This window comes from Elephantulus edwardii, unplaced genomic scaffold (assembly GCF_000299155.1).
Source record: "Elephantulus edwardii isolate Elephantulus edwardi_28Jun2011 unplaced genomic scaffold, EleEdw1.0 scaffold00010, whole genome shotgun sequence".
Lineage (NCBI taxonomy): Eukaryota > Metazoa > Chordata > Mammalia > Macroscelidea > Macroscelididae > Elephantulus > Elephantulus edwardii.
This window is the reverse complement of record NW_006399760.1, coordinates 32,638,867-32,659,859: the sequence shown is the minus strand read 5'-3', so window position 1 is coordinate 32,659,859 and position 20,993 is coordinate 32,638,867. Positions and strand designations below refer to the sequence as shown.

General features: G+C 36.9%; 1 protein-coding gene across 2 annotated transcripts in view; it reads right to left on the bottom strand.

The window, feature by feature from the left end:
* The window catches only part of PKP4 (plakophilin 4), a 368,717-nt gene that overhangs the window by 308,440 nt on the left and 39,284 nt on the right, over positions 1-20,993 (bottom strand). The window lies entirely within an intron of this gene.

Genomic DNA, 20,993 nt, shown 5'->3' with positions numbered 1-20,993 from the left:
CCATAAAGAAAGGTTAAAAATATGAATATCATCATGTGAATGTACCATAATTTCTCAATCCATTTGACTGTGGTTGGACATTGTGCTGTTTCCATGTTCTTATGGTGAATTGGGAATGGTGAAATGTGGATTGTGAGAATATGGTACATTCACATGATGGAATGCTATACGGCATGCAGGAGCAATAATTTAAAAAATTACTACCTAATGTAGGAGGGTCTGTAGAGCATTATGCTAAGTGAACTCATTCTCATAAGAACAAATACTGTCTAAGACGATTGTTGTAGAAATATGAAGAAAATTAGTAAAACGTTTATGAGGATCCAGGTGGGGGAGAGTAGGAGCCTAGGGGAGAAGATGGAGGTAATAATCATAGGGTTGGACAATTTGATTGATGGGTAGAGGGAGGGGTGGGTAAAGGAAATGGGAAAGATCTGGTGTGAATAACAATTTAACAAACTTTGTAAGTAAACCAATATAAAAGAAATAAAAATTTTCTTTTTTAAATTTTTTATTATTAATTTAAATGAAAATTTATAGAAGCTTTTTATTTACATTCATTCATTGTTGCACTTTTCTCCCTGCCCCAAACCCCTCCAGTAAACTCTACTCTTTGAAAAGTAAAAGGAAAATGCTTGCGTTGTTTTACAATCTCTTCCCTCAGGTCCACTCCACTATGCAGCCTTCATTCTGGACTCCTGTCATGACAATAATACCTAATCACATATCCCTTCTTAAATAGTTTTCTCCCTCATCTGTTTCAATGTAGTATACATTATTTATGCCATTTTCTCAGTCTCCTCCCACACCCGATGTCAGTCCTGTTTTACAACAGTGGCAATGTAGTATTTGTCCTTTTGTGACTGAGATACTTCACTCTGCATAATGTCCTCCAGGGTGACCCATTTTGAATAATATTGCATGAGCTCCTTGTTTTTCAATGCAGCATAGTATTCCATTGTGTGAATACACCATAGCTTCTCTATCCATTCATTTGGGCACTTAGGTTGTTTCCAACTCCTTGCTATTGTGAACAAAGTCACAATAAACATGGGTGTGCATATATCTGCTTGGGTGGCAGTTATGGTCTCTTTGGGGTATATTCCCAGTAGTGGAATTGCTGAGTCAAATGGTATCTCTATTTGCAACTTTTTGAGAAAGCGCCACACCACTTTCCACAGTGGTTGCACCATTTTACACTCCCACCAACAGTGAATAAGGGTTCCAGATTCTCCACAACCCCGCCAGCATTGGTTGCTTGCTGTTAAATTTTGCTATTCTGACTGGGGTGAGATGATATCTCATAGTTGTTTTGATTTGCATCTCTCTTAGAGCTAGGGATTTTGAACATTTCTTCATGTGCTTGTTGGCCATCTGAATATCTTCTTTGGTGAAGTGTCTGTTCATATCCTATCCCATTTTTCAACTGGACTGTTTACTTTTATCTTGTGGTGGTGCTCAAGTATTTTATAAATTCTAGATATAAGTCGCTTATCTGACATGTCATTAACAAATACTTTTTCCCAGTCTGTTGCTTCCCTTTTTACCCTGTTGGAGAAGTTTTTGGATGTGCATAGCAATTTGATTCTTAGAAGGTCCTATTCATTTATTTTATTTTCTCCTGTTTATAGATAAAAATTCTATTTTTTTTAAATGTAAATGACCTCTTTTTCTTTAACATGTTATTAAATGAATGATTACATAGAAGTTCATTTATGATGAATTTTCTATTTATACCATGGAATACTACAAACATTCAGCTAAAAGCACTCTTTTCCATTTGAGTGATGGTTTCCTTAGAGTGTCTGAGAAGTCATGAGATGCCAATGCCAGTGCCAAATTATCCTTCCGAAGACTAGAGGCAATGAATGGGTCCAACTCCCAAACTCCCATCTGCATGAAGTTCTACCATTCTTTCAATCCTTATCAGTCTGAAGTGTGAAAAACAGCATCTCATTGTGTAAAACAGTTTTCTTTGGTAAATAAAATGAAAATGGCAATACTACCAAAGGCAAATTACATGTTCAACCCAATCCCGATACAAATACCAATCCCATTTTTCAACAAGATGGAAAAGGCAGTCTCCAGTTTCATTTGGAATGGAAAGAAGCCCTGAATAAGCAAAGCACTCTTTAAAAATAGAAAAAAGGTAGGAGGGTTCTCACTCCTTGATTTCAAATCCTACTACACTGCTGTGGTGGTTAAGAAGCATGGTACTGGAACAAAAGTAGTATTGCCAGTTTCGCAATATTGAGTCTTCCTAACCATGAGCAAGGGATATTCTTCCACTTCTCAAGGTCTCTTTTGGTTTCTTGTAGTAATGTTTTGTAATTTTCTTTGAATAAATCCTTTGTGCTTCTGGTTAGATTTATTCCCAAGTATTTAATCTTGTGATTAGCTATTGTGAAGGGTATTGCTTTTCTTAGCTCCAGCTCTGTATTCTCTTTGTCACTGTAGAGAAATCCAACTGATTTTTGTATGTTAATCTTGTATCCTGCTCCTTTACTGAGTTGGTCAACTAGTTCCAATAGTTTTCTTCCTGAGTCTTTAGGGTTTTTTAAGTATACTATCATAACATCTGCATACAGAGATAATTTTACTTCTTCTTTGCCAACTTGGATACCTCTTATTTCCTTCTCGTCTTATTGCTATTGCTAAGACTTCCAATACAGTATTGAATAGGAGAGGTGATAGTGGGCATCCTTGTCTAGTTCCTGTTCTTAAAGGGAATGCCTTTAACCTCTCTCCACTGAGAACAATGTTGGCTCTCGGGTTTTCATAAATATTTCTTTTACTATGTTGAAAAAATTCCCCTCTAGGCCTATTTTGTTGAATGTTTTAATCAGGAAAACGTGTTGGACTTTGTCAAAGGCCGAACCAAGTTTTATAGTTACAAAAGTATATCTATTTCCTATTATATCTGAACACGTCAGCTTAATTTTAAATGAACTGTGCATCTCTGGATTCCATCCACTCCTTCCCCAAAAGACAAAAAGCATCGGCAATGAAGTCAATAATAACATAGGAGAGAGGAGTATGAGGAGCATTCTATGTGGGGTGAGGCTAGGAAAGGGGTGAGTGAAACAAGTGCTAGACCCAGGCTTGCACAAAGGGCTCACTGGATTAGCGACCCAGCTGCTGAGCAGCAGTATCCTCTTAAAGCATCCAAAAGTACACTGCTGCCAAAGCGAGCAGGCCACACATCTTCCCAGGCTTCAGCGGAACCACACTCACTGTCACCACTGCAGCAAGTAGTCAGTACCACAGATGTTTGAGACTTTGAAATATGCCTGGATCTGGTAAAATCATTCTATCACCAAACCCCTGCCCTATCAGGAGTCCCCTCAAGTCCCTAGGTGTGAGTTACTAAGGTATGCTAACACCAGGAAGCAGGTCTCCAGAACAGGCCTGGAGGAAGACAAATTAGTGAGTAAAAAAAAAAAAAAGGAATTCATTGGTTATTTATTAGGTTGATTACATGAAAATAAGGAGCTCTGGGTATGTAGTCCTAAGGAGTTGGGCTGCCTGCTCCAAGGTGGTGGTTCTAATTCACTAGCTGCTCCACAGGGAAAAAGGATGGGCAGTCTTCTGTGCAATTAACTGCCTCTGAAACCTACTGGAGGTTCAGTTATGGGCCAGTTCCAAATTTATGGTACACCAGAACAAAGTGAAAATGACACAAAAAAGGCTAAAGGAGGACATGGGAAGATTCTGTGACAGATCAAAAGAAGATTAAAGAAAAAGAAAATTCATACACATAATTGCAAAGGGGAACATACACTTGAATAAAAAGATAAATGACTATTGATTCATTATAAAATATAATTAATTAGAATATTGTATGAAATAGAATGTGAATGAAGAAAAGTGTGAAACACAATATATACAAACTTTATAAGCAAACCAGTATAAAAGACATTTAAAAAAAATTGGAAAGATCCCTGACCTCAGACTTTTCCAATGCGGGAGGTGGGGAAGACTACTGATTATTGTTTTTTGTGTTTTCGAGTTGACTAGGACTCATAGCAATCCTATAAACAACAGCTCTGACTCTTGCTCTATCTTGAGCCAAACTCACTGTCTGTGACACACCTGCTCTCACTGTCGCAGTTACTGTGGCAATCTATTTCATCCAGGGTCTTCCTCTCCTGAACTGGCTCTTGACTCTTCCAAGCATGATGTCCTTCCCCAAGAACTTGTCCCTCCTGGCAGCATGCATAAAGTATGTGAGATGCAGCTTCAAAATCCGTGGCCCCGAAGAGCAACCTGGTTTCACCCTCTCTAGGACAGACCAGTCTGTTCTCTTGGCTGTCCATGGTATGTTTAGTACTCTTCTCCAGCACTGTATTTACAGTCAAAATAATGCAATAAATAGCAATGTAATTTTAAAAACAGTAATTTATCAGTAATAACAAAATGAGATGAAGAGAAGGATTGTATAGCAGAAATTCTCACCTGTAATAAGTAAACAGAGACTGTCTAAAATGGAAGATTCAGCAGATAATATAACCATACTATTTAAAATAGGGAGATGAATACTTAGAGAATAGATAGAATAACTAAAAGTAGATGCTCTGGCAAAAAAAATTTTAAAAATATGAGGCAAGGGGGAGAGGAGTAAAGGAATTGTTGATCTATTAATTATTCCCTTAATCTTTATTTTCTATCTTTCAGTATTTAACTTTTACTTAGTAATTTTGTTTTGAAGTGAAAGAGTAAGCAATATTAAACAATTTGGTAAACATACTGTCAGGGAGGGCAGAAATCGTGATCAAATATACTGGTTATGCATATATAGCATAGCAACACTGATGGCACAATGGTTAAGCACCCTGCTATTACCAAAAAGTCGGTAGTTTGAACTCAGGAGATAGAGCTCCTAGAACTATGTAGCAGTCTGTTTCCTTAAAGATTACAGCCTTGGAAACCCTATGGGGCAGTTTTCCTCTGTCCTACAGGGTCACTGTAAGTCAGAAATGACCCAACAGCAGTGGGATTTGTCTGTGTTTTGGTTTTTGGTGTGTTTCGGCTTTTTTTTTTTTTATTTCTACGCAGCATGAACCTATGTTCATAATGACATAAAACCAGTATGCTATTTCTAAGTGGTAGGAAGTTAAGTACTCTTTTCTATTAGTCCATATTTTCTACTGTGAACCTGTATAACACTACAAAAAGGAAGAGAAAGTGCCTTAAAGCGCAGGAGTTAGATGGTCTGATGAACCAAGAACTGAATGAGTAAGAAAGAAAAAGGATGACAAAGTGGGACAAAACAGTATTCTAACAGGTAAGGAGGGAGCCTTGTGGGTAAAGAATTGTGTTGACAACCCAAAGGCATACAGTTCAAGTGCATCAGGTGCTCTGCAAGACAAAAATGAATACCTTCTCCTGCTGTGCGAAAACTTACTGAAGGGTCATCAAGGAGTCAGTTCCTACTCAATGCCAAGTAACAGCAACAGCAGGTAAGGAAGAGAAGAAATTCCACCAGAAGGAGTAGTTAATGGAACCGGATGCTCCTGAGTAAGATGAGGTCTGAAAACATCTTTTGAAGTCAACTGTATCTTCTTGAGCAAAGCCTGAACAGGGTGGTGGGAGGAAAGTCATGGTGTGGCTAGCTAAGCAGAAGCCTGGAGCTGAAGAAGAGACAAAGTATTTAACTGTGAAGTGGACTGGGCTAGTTCTCAGGAGCCGAAGACAGGCTGCTGTTATAAAAGTCTAGAGAGACCAAAGATGTGTTTAAGGAAAAGGGGTTGCTGGAAAGAAAAATGAGATAAATGATCATTTCCATACACACACACACACACACACACACACACACTTTCAGTTGTGCAATCTGTAGAGAGTATTGTTTTGCTGCTAATTCAAAGGCTGCACTTTTCTGACAGCTCTAATCCACCCCTTGTTCCATGGGAAAATGATGGCTGTCTCCTCCTGAGTGCCTGACAACTGTAAACCTGCTGGAGGGTCAAAGAAGTCCGTTCCAATGCAACAGTAATAGCTGAGTGAGTTTCCAAAGAGTGCTTGAAACCACAACAAGAAAAAAACATAAACAACTCAATTACAAAATGGGCAAAGGACATGCAAAGACACTTCACCATAGATGAACCAGACTGTAGACAAGTATATAAAAAAGCTTTTACACCACACGAGAGGGGAGTGCCCATCTTCTTCCACACAAGAGCTCGTAAATATGAATCACCACCAAAGCAGCTCCGTCTTTGGGTTAGCAGTGCAACTCTATGGACTGCACCAACAACAGAGCTCTCCACTATCTCCTAGAAAGACACAAATCAAAAGCACGGGGTATCATTCACCTCAACGGTAAAAGCAAAGTTCAATGGGAGAGGAAACAACAAGTGCTGGAAAGGGTGTGGAGAGATAGGAAAGCTATTGCAACTGCTGGTGGGAATAGTCTGACACTACCTTTAATGGCTAAAAGTGGAAGCATCATTTGATCTAGCAATCTCACTACTAGGTATAAAGCAATAAGAACTGTGATGTGTACATTCATAATTACTGCAGCACTCTTTATAATATCAAGAAGATAAAAAGAAACAATTTAAGTGTCCGTCAATGGACAACTGACTAAAGAAACCATGGTACATTCACACGATTATGCCACACTCAAGAATGAAGAAAATTTGCAAAAATTGCAAAATGGATGACTCTAGATAAAATTCTTCTAAGTGACTTGAGTCACATAATGATCATCTTTGTACAAGACCAATAATATATAATGCTAAGGAAAGGTCTACACAGAGATAAAATCATTCTTGGATGGTTACCAGGGAAGGAAAAGGAAGGAAGGAAGAACAGGGTAAAATTTAACAAGTAGATAAGAGATAATTAAGATATAATAAGGGTGTGATCAGATATGTAATTAATAAATTATCTTAATTAAAATTAATGTTTTAACACATAATATGTGTAATTGAATGAAAATATAATGCAATTTGTAAATTTTCACTCAAATCACAATAAAAAAATATAAAATAAAGAATGCCTGATAGTTATTTAAGAAAACACAATGTCCCTATGAGGATGCTGAATACCCATTATGAACTTTAAGAAACTATAATTCTTAATATAAAAAAGAAATAATTTTATACAGCTATGACTACTATCTAAATCAAAAGTGACTGCTATATTTGCAGGAATAGTAACTTTCAAATCATTTCTGTATTATGTTAATAAAGATTACTAGCATGGTTTGCTTTGTATCATTTTCAAATTAAATGGAGTTTATAATCACAATTAAATATTAAACTAAAAGTTAGATTTTTATATCTCAATTAGTAGAAAATTAAAAAATATTAAGAGAGCCTGTATGATCCATTTTCATAACTTCACATGTTGTCAGGGCCACACTTCTATTTTTGCACACTGGACTCACCTACAGAGCTTGTTTCAAAAGCTTTATTTGGTCTGGGACACAGAGGGGCTACTGGGATTTCTGAAAGTCCTCTGGATGATTCCACACACAGTAAGGTTAGGAAACACTGTTAAAGGAGAAAAATAAAAATGTATTCATAACTAGATGAATACTTAATTTAAAAAAAGTATTAAAAAGGAGAAAAAAAAAAGATTGGAGTTCAGAATTTTTCCCTTCCTACTTCAAATTTTTCAGAATTATTTGACTTCTGAAGCAATGAGAATGAATTAATTTTATCATTTAAATAGAAGTGTTACCATTTTAAAAAACCCCATAGCTTAACAAAAGGAATGTTTCTTTCAAGGCTTTAATATCCCTAAAGCAAAATACTTTTGTAATTACTTCACATGCTTATTTTTCTGTCAGAGAGTATATTAATAAAGCATCGTCTTCAAGGTAATTGGAGACCCAAGATGAATAAGCAATGAGGCTAATATATTTGGCAAGAAAGGTGTGAGACACATGGTATAAAAACTTCACATTGCCTGAGTGGGTTCTGGTAGCACTCTGGAAGCGATGCAGGCCACCCAAGGACTTTTCATAAGGGCAGTATCATGAGGAGGACTACAGGTGGAATACAGTGAATTCTAATTGGTAAAACAATTTGTAAAAAAAGATGTTAGAGAACATTCTGAGATACAGAAGTAGAGAAGGTCTTAAAATCCACAACCATAAGCCAAAATGGGCCCCCAATGAATTTTGTATCAATGGGGAGATGCCAACTGAAAGCTTTGGTGGCTTGTGGTTAAATGCCATCAAGTCAAGTATGACTCACAAACAACCTATGAGCAACAGATCTGAACCCTGTCCAACACTGTGCCATCCTAATCATCTTTGACATGCTTGATCCCATTGCTGCAGCCACTGTGTCATCCCATCTCACTAGGAGTCTTGTACTGCCAACCCAAAGACACATGGTTCAAATCCACTAGTTACTCCATAAGAGAAATATAGGCAATCACCGTCCACAAGATTTACTCCCTCTGAAAACCCACTGGAGGGACAGATGTGAGATGACTCCCACCCAACAGGACTTAACAGAAACATGTCAATGGATAACATCAATAGAAAGTTAAGAGTCAAAAAAAGAGACTGGGAGACTCTTACAGGGTTCTTTGAACAAGCAGTCAATTATTTCATTTTACTTGGATCCACAATCAACACGCTTGGTAATATAGTCATCAGAAGACTTGATGCATTGGGAAAGTCTGCTGTCAAGGACCCCTACAAAATTCTAAGGAACAGTGATGCTAGTTTAAAGACTAAGGTTCACCTGATTCTGGCCATGGTCTTTTCCATCATCTGCTATGCATTTGAGAGCTGGACAGTGAAAAAGGATGACAAAAGAATAGATACCTTTACGTCGTGGTGTTGAAGAGTGCTGAATATACCATGGACTGCAAAAAGAATGAACAGGTATGTCTTGGAGAAAGTGCAGCCAGAGTCTCTGCTCCTTGGAGCAAAAGATGGCAAAGCTTTGTCTCACATACTCTGGGCATGTTGCTAGGAGAGGCTATTCCTTGGAAAGGGATATCATGCTCAGAAAGATGGAGGGTTAGAGAAAGAGAGGAACATCGTTAACGAGATGGACTGACACAATGATTGCAGCAATAGACTTAAACATATCATAGGTGCTGAGGATGGCAAAGGATAGCATAAGGCTCAGATCTGTTGCTCATGAGTCATACTCAACAGCAGCTAAAAATAGCAACAACAAGAGAACAAGTGAAAATCTAGAATATGAGTATGTTCTTCAAGTCAATATAAACAATAAGAACTCTTAACAGAAAAATAGGAAAAATTACATGTATTAAATTTGCAATATAGGATACTGAGAAAAGATCAGCAGGTAAAGAGAGGAATACATGTGTAAGTCAAACAAATACAATATGAAGTTACAAGAGGTCAAACTTCATACAATATGAAGAGCTCTTTATTTCTAGATTTCAGCAGAGATTCCAGACTAGGAAGAAATTTCTGGCAATCTACCTCTGAAAATCAGCTAATGAAAACTCAACCACTCAAAATGAGGCAATACAATCCATCATGGGGATGGTACATGACTGAGCAGTGTTTCATCCTACTGTGCACAAGGTTGCCGTGAGTTGGAATTTGGCTCAATGGTATCTAACAACAACAAAACAATGGCAAAGATGGAACATGCCAAGTGTTGGTATGGTATGGGGCTATGAAAATGAATGAAGTTATTGTGGAGAACACCTGTCATGGTTTGTGCAAATTAATTGTACTAATATACCATGATCCAGCAATTCAGGTCCTAACTATTTCATATATACATATGTTACTGTTGATTGCGGTAGAGTTGAACACGATTCATAGTGACCCTATGAACAAAAAGGCCTTTCTATAACTATCAACATTCATCAAAGTTCATAGAGTTTCCAGAGGCATCTTGTTTTGGAAGTGGATGCCACTCCTGCTTACAAATTATATATGTATATATATAAAAAATTGTGTGTGTGTGTGTGTGTAATATATATATTACACACACACACACACACACACAAAGACATACATAAGTCTTGAGATATGAAGCCTCCTGAGATAAATGGGAGGTGAGAGCAATCCAGATGACCATCATAGAAAGATGGTCTTATAGAGAAGGAGGAGTAGTGATGAAGTGAGATAAACATAAATAACTTAACTGCAGTCTGAATCAATATCTTAATATTCACATAACAACAAGGATGGAATTTAAAAAAAAATTCAGAGTGAAAATATAGGCTGAATGAGAACAATCTCATTTATATAACAATCAATATAATATTTTGTTATAAGTCCACCATGATTCCATTTGCTCAACTTACAATGACCCTGCGATGACTGCCTCATAGTTTCCAAGGCTGTACCTCCTGGAAGCCGACTGCTTCATCTTTCTTTTTTGCTCAATAGTTCAAATTGCACATAGCCTTGAGGTTAGCAGCTAACTTACAAAATACACATTATACATGATCATACACAAAAAACCAAAAGGACACACATACTAAACACAATAGGATAACTGTGCATGGGGGAGGGACTGGTGTAGGGGATGGAGATAAAAAGGAAAAGAGCACTGCTTTGGGCCAATGAGGATCAAGTGCCATCAACTGAAATATGAAAACAACTCAACTCACTCCTCTCTAAACTCACTTGGTTCAAGTCACTTTCCATACAGGGCAACCTGCCATCAGGTTTTCAAGGCTACAGTCTTTCTGAGAGGAAACTACCTTACTTCTCTCTTGTGGAACAGTTGGTGGATTAGAACTGCCAATTTTCATTCAGAAGTTAAATATCTGTCACACCACCATCTCTTTCAAGTCTAAGAACCAACTAAAATTTTTCTACAAAATAAAGACTAGCAATGTAAATGAAGTAGAGAGAACCCAGGCACAAGGAGAACATACAGGAGACAATTTCATCTATTTTCTACTGAAAATTTAGTGGGTTTTTTAACTTCCAGAAGACAGATTACATAGAATTCTAGAACTATTCACTACACTGATTCCTGAAAACCCTACTATATACATGTCTTCCTTGATTTTTTTTTAAAAAACCAAAACCAATGCTTCCTTATCCCTAGTTGTTAATTCTCATTTCCAAATTTCAACCACCTAGGAAAAATCAGGCATTCTCACCATTTAGAAACCAAAAGCATTGTTAAAAAATAATCAGTAAAAGTGGGACTCTGCTAAAGGCTTTTTGAAAGGCTAAGAAAAACATATCTATTTTATACTTCTGCCTTACAAGTCTCTCAAAAAATATCTGATATATCACATTTGTTTACTCTCCAGAGTTTGGAATTTTTTTTTTAATTTTTTTAATTCAATTAGATAACCAGGTCCATTATGACAGGAGCAGCATCAAAGCAAAACATAAAAAGAAAGATGGACAAGTAATGTTCTGAATCCCTTTGCTTCAATATGCTCACATTTGAAACTACCAATCTGCTGGCACAATAACTGTTTATAAGCTAAATTTATACATTTGGCTACAAGCATTCCAATTTCACCCTTCAAAGATCCTAGGTAGATGCCATCTGGTTTTAATGATTTACATACCCTTAAATTAACTGAAAATATTTTGAGCCAGTAACTCTAATGTGTCTATTTAAAAAGACAATCTGAGAATAAGATTTTTCTCTAATTATTCCCTTTAAAGTATTGAATAAACAAGTTTTACATTATGAGTTAGCTGTTTTCTCATGGGCAGAAACTGAGGTCAGGAGTGGGATGTTGTGCCCCAAGCTCTAGAGCTCTGATCTGAGGGATTCAGGTACCTGCTCACCTCAGTGTCATCCAACTACACTTAAAAGTTTTGCTGTACTTGTATTTTCAACCTATGTACTTTAGTTGTGTTTGGTAAAAATAATCTCAAAAGATACATCTTCTGATTCCAAATGAACAACAACAAAGTCTGTAAACCAGGAATAAACCAAACTAGAAGATCACAATTCATGTTGATGTCATGTATAGTAGAGCAGAACTGTACTCCAACAGCATTTACAATACTTGTTTTTCAGAGTGGATGTTCAGGTCTTCCCTGAAAAGCATCCCTGAGTGGACTCAAACCTCAATTAGTATCCAAATACAGTAACACAAAGGATTAGTGCAAATAGTTTGCCTCCAAGCAATATGAATAATCTGGGAGGCAAGGGCAGCAAGAGAACAAAATTAATTCCTGAAATATAAACACTGAAAAGACATGTACATCATTTGAACAGAGAGAGCAGGGGCTCTGAAAATCTAGTTTTACATCTGGCTTTGTACTTGGTTTTAGCCTAGCATCTTGGTTCTCTGCAAGAAACCACCTGTCACCTCCAGAAGGGCAAAGACAGACAAGCAGTTCAATGACGAGAGTAATCCCAATGTATAAGGATCATTTCAGAAAATAAAGGATGGTTTCAAGTATTCCACATGTACTCCACTAAAGGAATGAAGAAATATATACAACATAAACAAGGATACAGACCATTTTCTTTCCCCTAAAAAGGTCCCTTAATTTGTCAAGAACACAAAAGCAAAAGACTAACATATTGAGGCCATATCAAAACCACCCTTGTAACTATAAAAGCATAACTCCAAGCCTTCATGAAAAATAGTCATTAAAAAAGAGTAGCTCAAATATTCTAATACTCAGGGAAATAAAAAGATCCAGAAATGAAAAATAAGTTTCAAAGCTGCAATGCCTTCTCCCATGCCACAAAAGTGCTAGGAGAAGACAAGCTTTCAAGGTCACAGAGCCTGCCTTACCTGGTCCTATTTCAAGACATACTTTTTTCACCAGAAAAACCAAGGTTTGGATTTTTATTCTAGTACTCACTAGTTATGAAAGCCTAAAAAAGTCAGATTTTTTTTTCCTCATCTGTTTACTAGCGTACAAAATTTATTCAGCATTGTTGTTGTGTGCTGCTATGTCAGAATCCACCCACAGCTGACCCTCTAGCAGGTTTGCAGAGGCAGTAAATCACACAAGAGACTGTCCATGCTGCTTCCACAGAGCAGCCAGTAGATTCAAACATCTTTGGCGTTGCAGTGAAGCATCTTACCATTAAGCCACCAGAGCTCCCTTATAACATTATCCAGTCTTAAAAAGTTAACATGAATAAAATTGTCAATTAGAAAGCATACTGAATTATTGTAAAGTTTCTATAAATGCACTTTTTAAAAAATATTTTTTTTACTTGCAACTATTATACCAGTTGATGTGCATGTCTTGCCATTACTATAGGGTGACAAATTACAACTTCAGACTGCTTCTCCATCCCATTCTTATTTATAGTTAAATCTCTTCTAAAGACAATCACATGTTTCATAAAAAACTTAACCCACAGCTGGAAACAGGTACATGATTCTAATGTTACAGGAAAGATAGTGCTTCATGTTAAGAAGGTTGCCACAATTCTGTCTATAACCATTTTCTGTGTTTTTTGTTATTAATCATTCGATGATTATAGAATTTAGTCATGTCAGAGGCAGTGCAATTGGTACAGGACAGAACAGAGTTTAGGGCTGTTATATATAGGGTCTCAATGAGTCACAAGAGACTCGACAGCACATAACAACAACAACATAATTAAAATACTCTTAGTCCTCTTACAGGATTAAAACCACCCTCACACTTTGTATGGCCTATGATCTAGCTGTTCATGCTCAAGATGGATCATCCCCAGCAAGACAGAATGGCTTTCCTTCTGGTGATGCCGATCAGTACAACCTTCAAGTGTCTTTCTGGATTACTTTTCAAAATCATTTCACCAGGTGGCAGGTACTTAGTTATTTCGGCTTATTTAACATTATCTGCCTTATTGTTTAGTAGAGTCATATTTAATAAAAAGATGGAATATGAGTCATTCTGTTCTGAACAATCCACTTTGTCTGCACCTTTGTAATTCACACTATTCGAAAATATCTGATTGTCATGAAGCCTTATGAGTCTCCTACTTATTCAAAATTCTATCCTTTAAGTCTTCACTTTCCTGCAAACAAAATAGCCAGCATAAGCAACTAAGTAACAGTTTTTCTACATGAGCAACAAAATAGCAGGGATTTTAACCCATCAGATTTGATGCAAATGGTCAGTCATATACTATTTGTTTCTTGACTTCATAAATTTATTTATCTAGTAATAATCCTAAAGAAAAAATTGCATGTATGACACAATCACTTTTTATCCATTCTTCATACATTATTTAACAGTCATACAATTTTCTGATCTACATATATTTAAAAACCAAGATATTATTTTTAATTATTGTTGTTGTTGTTGATTGCTGTCGAGTCGAGCATGACTCATAGTGACCCTATAAACAAAAGTTCTGAAACCTTTCTATAACTATCATCATTTATCAAAGTTCATAAAGTTTCCATGTTGTTTAGGAAGGGGATGCTACTCCTGCCTTTCAAAAAAAGTTTGAATACTGCCACTGTTGTAGAACTGGACTGACATCAGGGTTAGGGTAATAATGAGAAAAAATGGATAATTTATATATACTGCATTGAAACAGATGAGGAAGAGAACAGTTTAAAAGTGATAGATGACTGGGTCTTATAATTATGACAAGAGTACAGAATGAAGGTTGCATAGTGAAGTGTACTTGGGGGTGTGTGGGGGGTGGAAAGAAATGTATACCAATGAAGAAATTTTTCTTTTACTTTTCAAAGAGAAGAGTAAACTGGGGGGGAGGGGTGGGTAGGGAGAAAAATACAACAATGAATGAATGGAAATCTAAAATCTCTGTAAATGTTCATTAAAATAAAATTTAAAAAAGAAGTTTGGATATGACAATTTAAATACTTTACAATATCCTACAATTTTTTGAAAATTTTCTTTCAAATGAAATAAATGTCTAAAAGTAAATAAATTAAAAATATCAATTCATCATAAACACAATGTAATTAGATTACATATGGCAATGTATTTTGTTGTTGTTGTTGTGTGCTATCACGTCATTTGCAACTCATAGCAACCCTATGTACAAGAGCCCTAAACGCCGCTCTATCCTGTGCCAACCTCATCGTCTCAAACACACTCATTCCTATCACTCCAATCACAGAATCGATCCATCTCATCGAGGGTCTTCCTCTCTTCTGCCGTCCTTCCACTCTCCCAAACATGATGTCCCTCTCCAAGGACCAGTCCCTCCCTACAACATGCCCAAAGTATGCCCAACAAAGCTTCAGAATCCTTGACTCCAAGGAGCATTCAGGCTTCACCCTCTCCAGGACAAACCTGTTTGTTCTCCTAGCAGTCCATGGTATATTCAACACTCTTCTCCAGCACCACAGCTCAAAGGCATCAATTCTCTTTCTATCATCCCTATTCACTGTCCAACTCTCTGATGCATACACAGCACATAACTGCAAAGACTATAGCCACGCAATTACTTGCCAGACATCAGAAAGCTGGACAATGACTATGGACGATAGAAGAATTAATGTTTTTGAGCTATGGGGCTGGAGAAAAGCACTGACTTTATCATGGACTGCTAGAAGAACAAACAAGTTCATTCTGGAGACAGTGAAAGCAGGCTGCTCATTGGATTCTGAGGCTCCTTCACACATACTTTGGGTATGCTGCAAGGAGTGACAAGTCCTTGGAAACGGACATCATGCTTGGGAGGGGGTAGGAATAGAGTTAAGAGAGAAAGTCCCTGGATGAGATGGACTGACACAGTGGCTGGGGTAATGTGATTAGTAAAGTGACCTGGGTGTGTCAGAGACAATGAGGTTGGCTCAGGATAGTGCAGGGTTCAGAGCTGCTGTATATATGGACGCTACAAATCACAAGTGACTCTATGGCACATAAGAACAACTCATATTTGTGACTGAAATAAAATAAAAAAAACCAAAATCTTTGGCCATATAAATTTTATACCGAAACCCAATACGCTTTAAAGAAATGTTAGTATAATTCCTCCATTTTACAGATGATAATGTCAACTATATAGCTCAATGCTTTACTTGTGAAAGAGATCCTGGTTTCATGTACAAATTCAGCAATGGGCCTGTGCTGTTAGTCTAAAAGTTGGCTGGTTGGTTTTTTTTTAAGCCATTACAGTTAGCCCTCTCTAGTTTCCAGCTACATTAACTGCAGGCACATGGTCTTGCAAATCACCAACAGATGTGGTATCAGTATAAGAGAAAGTGTTTCCCACACTGAGCAGCAAGATGTGAGGCAGGCAAGACTTGAGATGACAGAGACTTGAGGCAGGCAAGACTTGTGAGGGCAAGACTTAAGGGAGACTGGGGCAAAACCCTGGAGAGTGTGAAACCCTGATGGTGGAGAGACTGTGGCACTGCTGTGGAGAAACTGTGACAAGGTGTAAGCAGAGGAGCTCTGAGATAAAGGCTACAGTTAAAGCTTTTTGCTATTCTTGCCAGATGTTTTAAGGAGAAACTGACATATAACTGCTCTGAAGCAAACCTTGATAGATGATGTGGATTTGACTGCTGAACTGAAACCAGAGTCTGGACTAATTGAGAAATTGTGCCTTGGAATTTGGGCTAAAACCAGGACCTGTTTGGGTGATATTCTTTGCCTCCTCCACTCTCCAACTTACTTCCCTAATAAACCCCATTCTCAGTACAACTGTGAGTCAACAACAGAGGCACCATGGGACTTTGCTATTTTTACTCCTTCTGGCCCTTTCAGAGAGAGATTTATGGCCTTATGCCCCCATGTTCCATTTTCCACTCTTCAGACAGAGACATATGAAGTGACTTTTACTTATTCAACCAAAAACATACAGTGGCACAGAGAACATGCCAGAAGTTTGTAACAGACTCTAAAACCAGAATGATAAAGAGAGAAGATGCAGCACATCATTCATGGAGCTTACAATCTTGTAAGGGTGAATTTATAAAATAAGTGTGAAATCATATATGGTAGTGTTAATGGTTTACAATGAGAGTCAATTTCAGATAGCACAGTGAGTGACAAGGGCAGGAGTGGGGATGAAGTAGGATTCAGCAGACCGCACTTGAAATCACAGTGTTACCACTTTCCATACAATAAACTTTTAGATGACTTAACCTTTCTGTGACTCATAGGACATAAAGGACATACTTTTGTTTTCCTCCTGGTTTAGTGAGAATTTGCTGTTCAACTTCCAGTGTGTGCTGCCAGCTAGAAAGAACCTATAAGATGCATGAATCTGAAGAAATGAACCTCATCCCACCAGAGTCAGAGACTCCCTTGGGATTTATGTGTTCCTTGAACTGCAGCAAAATCTACAGTAACTAATTTTTTTACCCCCTCATTTCCTTTGAAATGCTTTCCATTACTGAAAACATAGTTTCAAGGGGAAAAAAATCAAAAGATAAATTAATTTGATCTTGAAAGTGTTATTTAAGTAACATATGTACATGGAGAGGGGAAAATTGTATCACATCAGAGTGTGCATTCCTACATATGATTTCTTTACCCTAGAGGCAGCTACAACTACTAATTCCATCTGTATCCTTCCTGAGACATTCCATACATGTACAAGCAAGTGTGTGCACTATACACATAGTAGAGACTTATGCTCTGAAAAGTCAATGTAAACACTGACTATTAAATCAATACTTCTAGAAGAAATAGAGTTAGGCTTCTGTGAACCTCTGTTCAAAATTCTTTTCTCAACCAATCAAAACATAACCTCTTGCTGTTTCTCTGTTCTCATCAGTAAAATAAGATTCAAATTAAAACTTGACCCACAGAGTTATCATAAAGATTAAATTATCTAATCCATGTAAAACACATGGAATAGTGCCTTTTGCACAATGACTTTACAAAAGATGGAGTGAGGCCTTATCAGGCTTCCAGTATCATAGAGCAATGGGAACTCACATATGTAGAAAAACGAGATCATCCATATGGGGCTTTTCTTCTCTTTATTTTTTTATGCTATCATAAAAAAAATAGGGGGTGAGGTTTAGGCAGCATATAGTATCTTAGTATCTTTTATTCTGATTACTCAACTTTTCCTACTATAGCCAACTCCCTTATAACAAGTGGCTAAATGGGTTGAGGTTCTAAAAGAAAGGGGGGGAAAGCACACAAATACAAAACACGGTTGCTATTCAGTCAATTGTGTCTCACAGAGATGCTGTAAAGCAAAGTTTCCAAGTCCTGGTGGTGTTGTAGTCAGCAGGGTGGTGCACTGCTAACTCAAAGGATGTGCACTGTCGGCTGTTGAAATCAACCAGCAACGCCTTGAAAAAAAGACAGGCAGTCTCTTCTCATGAAGACTTACAGCTTTGGAAGCCAAACTGAAGGTCACTATCAGTAAGAATCAACTCAATATCAGTGATTTGGAGTCTGGTTAGCCTTTACCACATATTTTTCCCAAAGAATAGCTGGCAGGTTTGAACTGCTGAGCTTCTAGTTAGCAGCTGACGTCTCAAACACCATGCCACCAAGGCTACTTTACACTTGGTTATTTATCAATTTTCAGCATTTACAGACCCAGACAATCTTCTGTTTACCATGTATACCTGTAGAAAATAACGGAATCATGCTCACAATATAGGTATAAAACAATAAAGCCTATTTTTAAATATTCAATATGGTATAAAGGTCAACTGTCATTGTCTTTATCCAGGAAATATCCTAGAGGCCTTATTAGGTAAAATCTTCTTACAGAAAGGCATATGTGCATATCCAACAAGGACCAGATATTTTAGTTATTAGAAGTTTAAAGTCTATGCAAATCAGAGGGGAAAATTTCCCTAAGAATAGATAGGTTAGAAGCGCTACATCAGAAAGTATAAATATCTTGCAATACAGTCTCTGGACTACAGAATCTAAATCTTTCAGTTCTCAAAAACATGTAGAAATACTATGCTTAGCTCAGTATCAAGAGACTTTGAAAATGTGCAATTATTCACCTTTATATTGTGTTGTTGTGTTTAATGTTCACACATGCACACAGTACAAATTATCAGTACACCTGGCACCAAGATGGGAAAAGAAAATTCTAGTAAGATGATACAGATTGTTGTTGGTTGTTTTTAAAAGATTTTTCAGAACTATGATGAAAACCAGTACCTTTTGGATTCTCTCTTATTTCTCTAATTCTAGTTTGCTCAGTACAAGTCCTCAAAGCAGTATGATTCTAAATTCAGTTGTATTTTAGAGTGTTAATAAATTCAATATTTAAAAGTTTTAATAATTCTAGTAATATTGTTACTTAAATTTTAATATTAGACATAAAAAAGCTCCAGATACTACAAAACATAAAAGCAAACAAAAAACCCTACTTATTTAGTACTATCTTAATGCACAAAAGGTTAGTTGCTCTTCAATATGTCAAATGAACAGGAAGTATGATTCTAGAGATTTTGTCACACGTGCTTAGCTAGCATCAATTACTGTGCATAAGACTGTATAGCTTCACAAAATTTATATAAGATAGTTATGTTGTTATGCACTGTCAAATCTGAAAAGAACAGCTGATCTTCCAGTAGGTTTTCAGAGCCAGTAAATTGCACAGGAGGAAACTGCTTATCTTTCTCCTGTACAGCACCTGATGGATTCAAAGTGTGTGCTTTTAGGCTGACAGCATAACTCTTTAAACACTAAGTCACCAGAGTTTCCTATGAGATGTTTAGGAACCAAATATTTTTAAAATATCAACATCAAGTTCAAGAATAAAGGACAAAATGAAAGCTATGCAAAACAAAAGCACTTAAGCATGAAAGAACTACATGGTTGTAACAGAAAAGGGGAAAAAATAGAGAAGGAATCAAGAATTCCCTAAATGGAAACTACTTCAGTGGTTAAGTCAATTCCAACTAAGCCATCATCCACTGAGTTTTAGACACAGTAAATCTTTAGAATGGTACTACCTTGTTGGAAATTAGGCAACATCTGAGAAAACCTTATTAAACTAATGTTAAAAACTGGAACAATTGTGCAATTTAGGACCAAAAAAAGCTAATTCCAAGATAAGAAATGGACCCAAACAAAACAACAACAAACTCAAGAGCAGCTCGAGAAGACAAAAAAAGTACTATTGTGAAATGAACAAAGAGTTGGAGTCTGAAAAGAAAAAGGGAAGGACATCCTCAACAGTTCTCAAGCTGAAAGAACTGAAAAGTGAAGTCTAGCCTCAAGCTGTAATTGAAAAGAATGCTGTGAACAAAATATTGAATGAAACGTGCATCATTAAAAGAAGGTAGAAGGAATACACAGAGTAACCTACTTAAAATAACTAACACAGAACAATTTCTGGAAACAGCAAATGATCAAAAACCAATGGTAATGAAGGAAGAAGTTCAGGCTGCACTGAAGGCACTGGCAGACACAGGTCCCAGGAACTGACAGGATACCAAATGTCAGGTTTCAATAAAATGTAGTCTTGGACACGCTCAGTCTATGCCAAGAAATTTGGAAGATGGCTACTTGGCCAAGTGAAGAAGAGATCCATATTTGTTCCCATACCCAAAAGAATGTAGAAATTTTCAAATAGCATCATTAATATTACACGCAAGTAAAACCTTTATGAAGATTTCCAAAATGTCTAGACAAGCACATCAAAAGAAAACTGCCAGAAATTTGAGCTAGATTTAAGAGGCCATGGGATCAGGAATATCACTGCCAATACCAGACTGATATTGACAGAAAGCAGAGAATACCAAAAAGATGTCTACTTGTGTTTATTTAAATGAATAGGAAAGGCATTTGACTTTGTGGATCACAATAAATTATGGCTAACAATAAGAAGACTGGGAATCAAAGAACACTTATTTGTGCTCCTATAAAATCTATACATCAATCAAGAAGCTACTATGCAAACACAGCAAAGCAATATTGCATGTTTCAAATCAACAAAGGTTTGTGCTGGAGTGATCTCCATTCTTTATACCTACTCAATCTGCATGCTGAGCAAATCATCCAAAAAGCTGGATTATAAGAAGAATGTAGCATCAGAATCAGGGGGAGTCAAGAATCTGTGTTACGTAGACGATGTAACCTTGCTTGCTGAAAGTAAAGAGGACTTGAAATAATTGCTGCAGAAGACCAAACACTAAAACCTTCAATATGGGTTACACCTTAACATCAAGAAAACAAAAGTCCT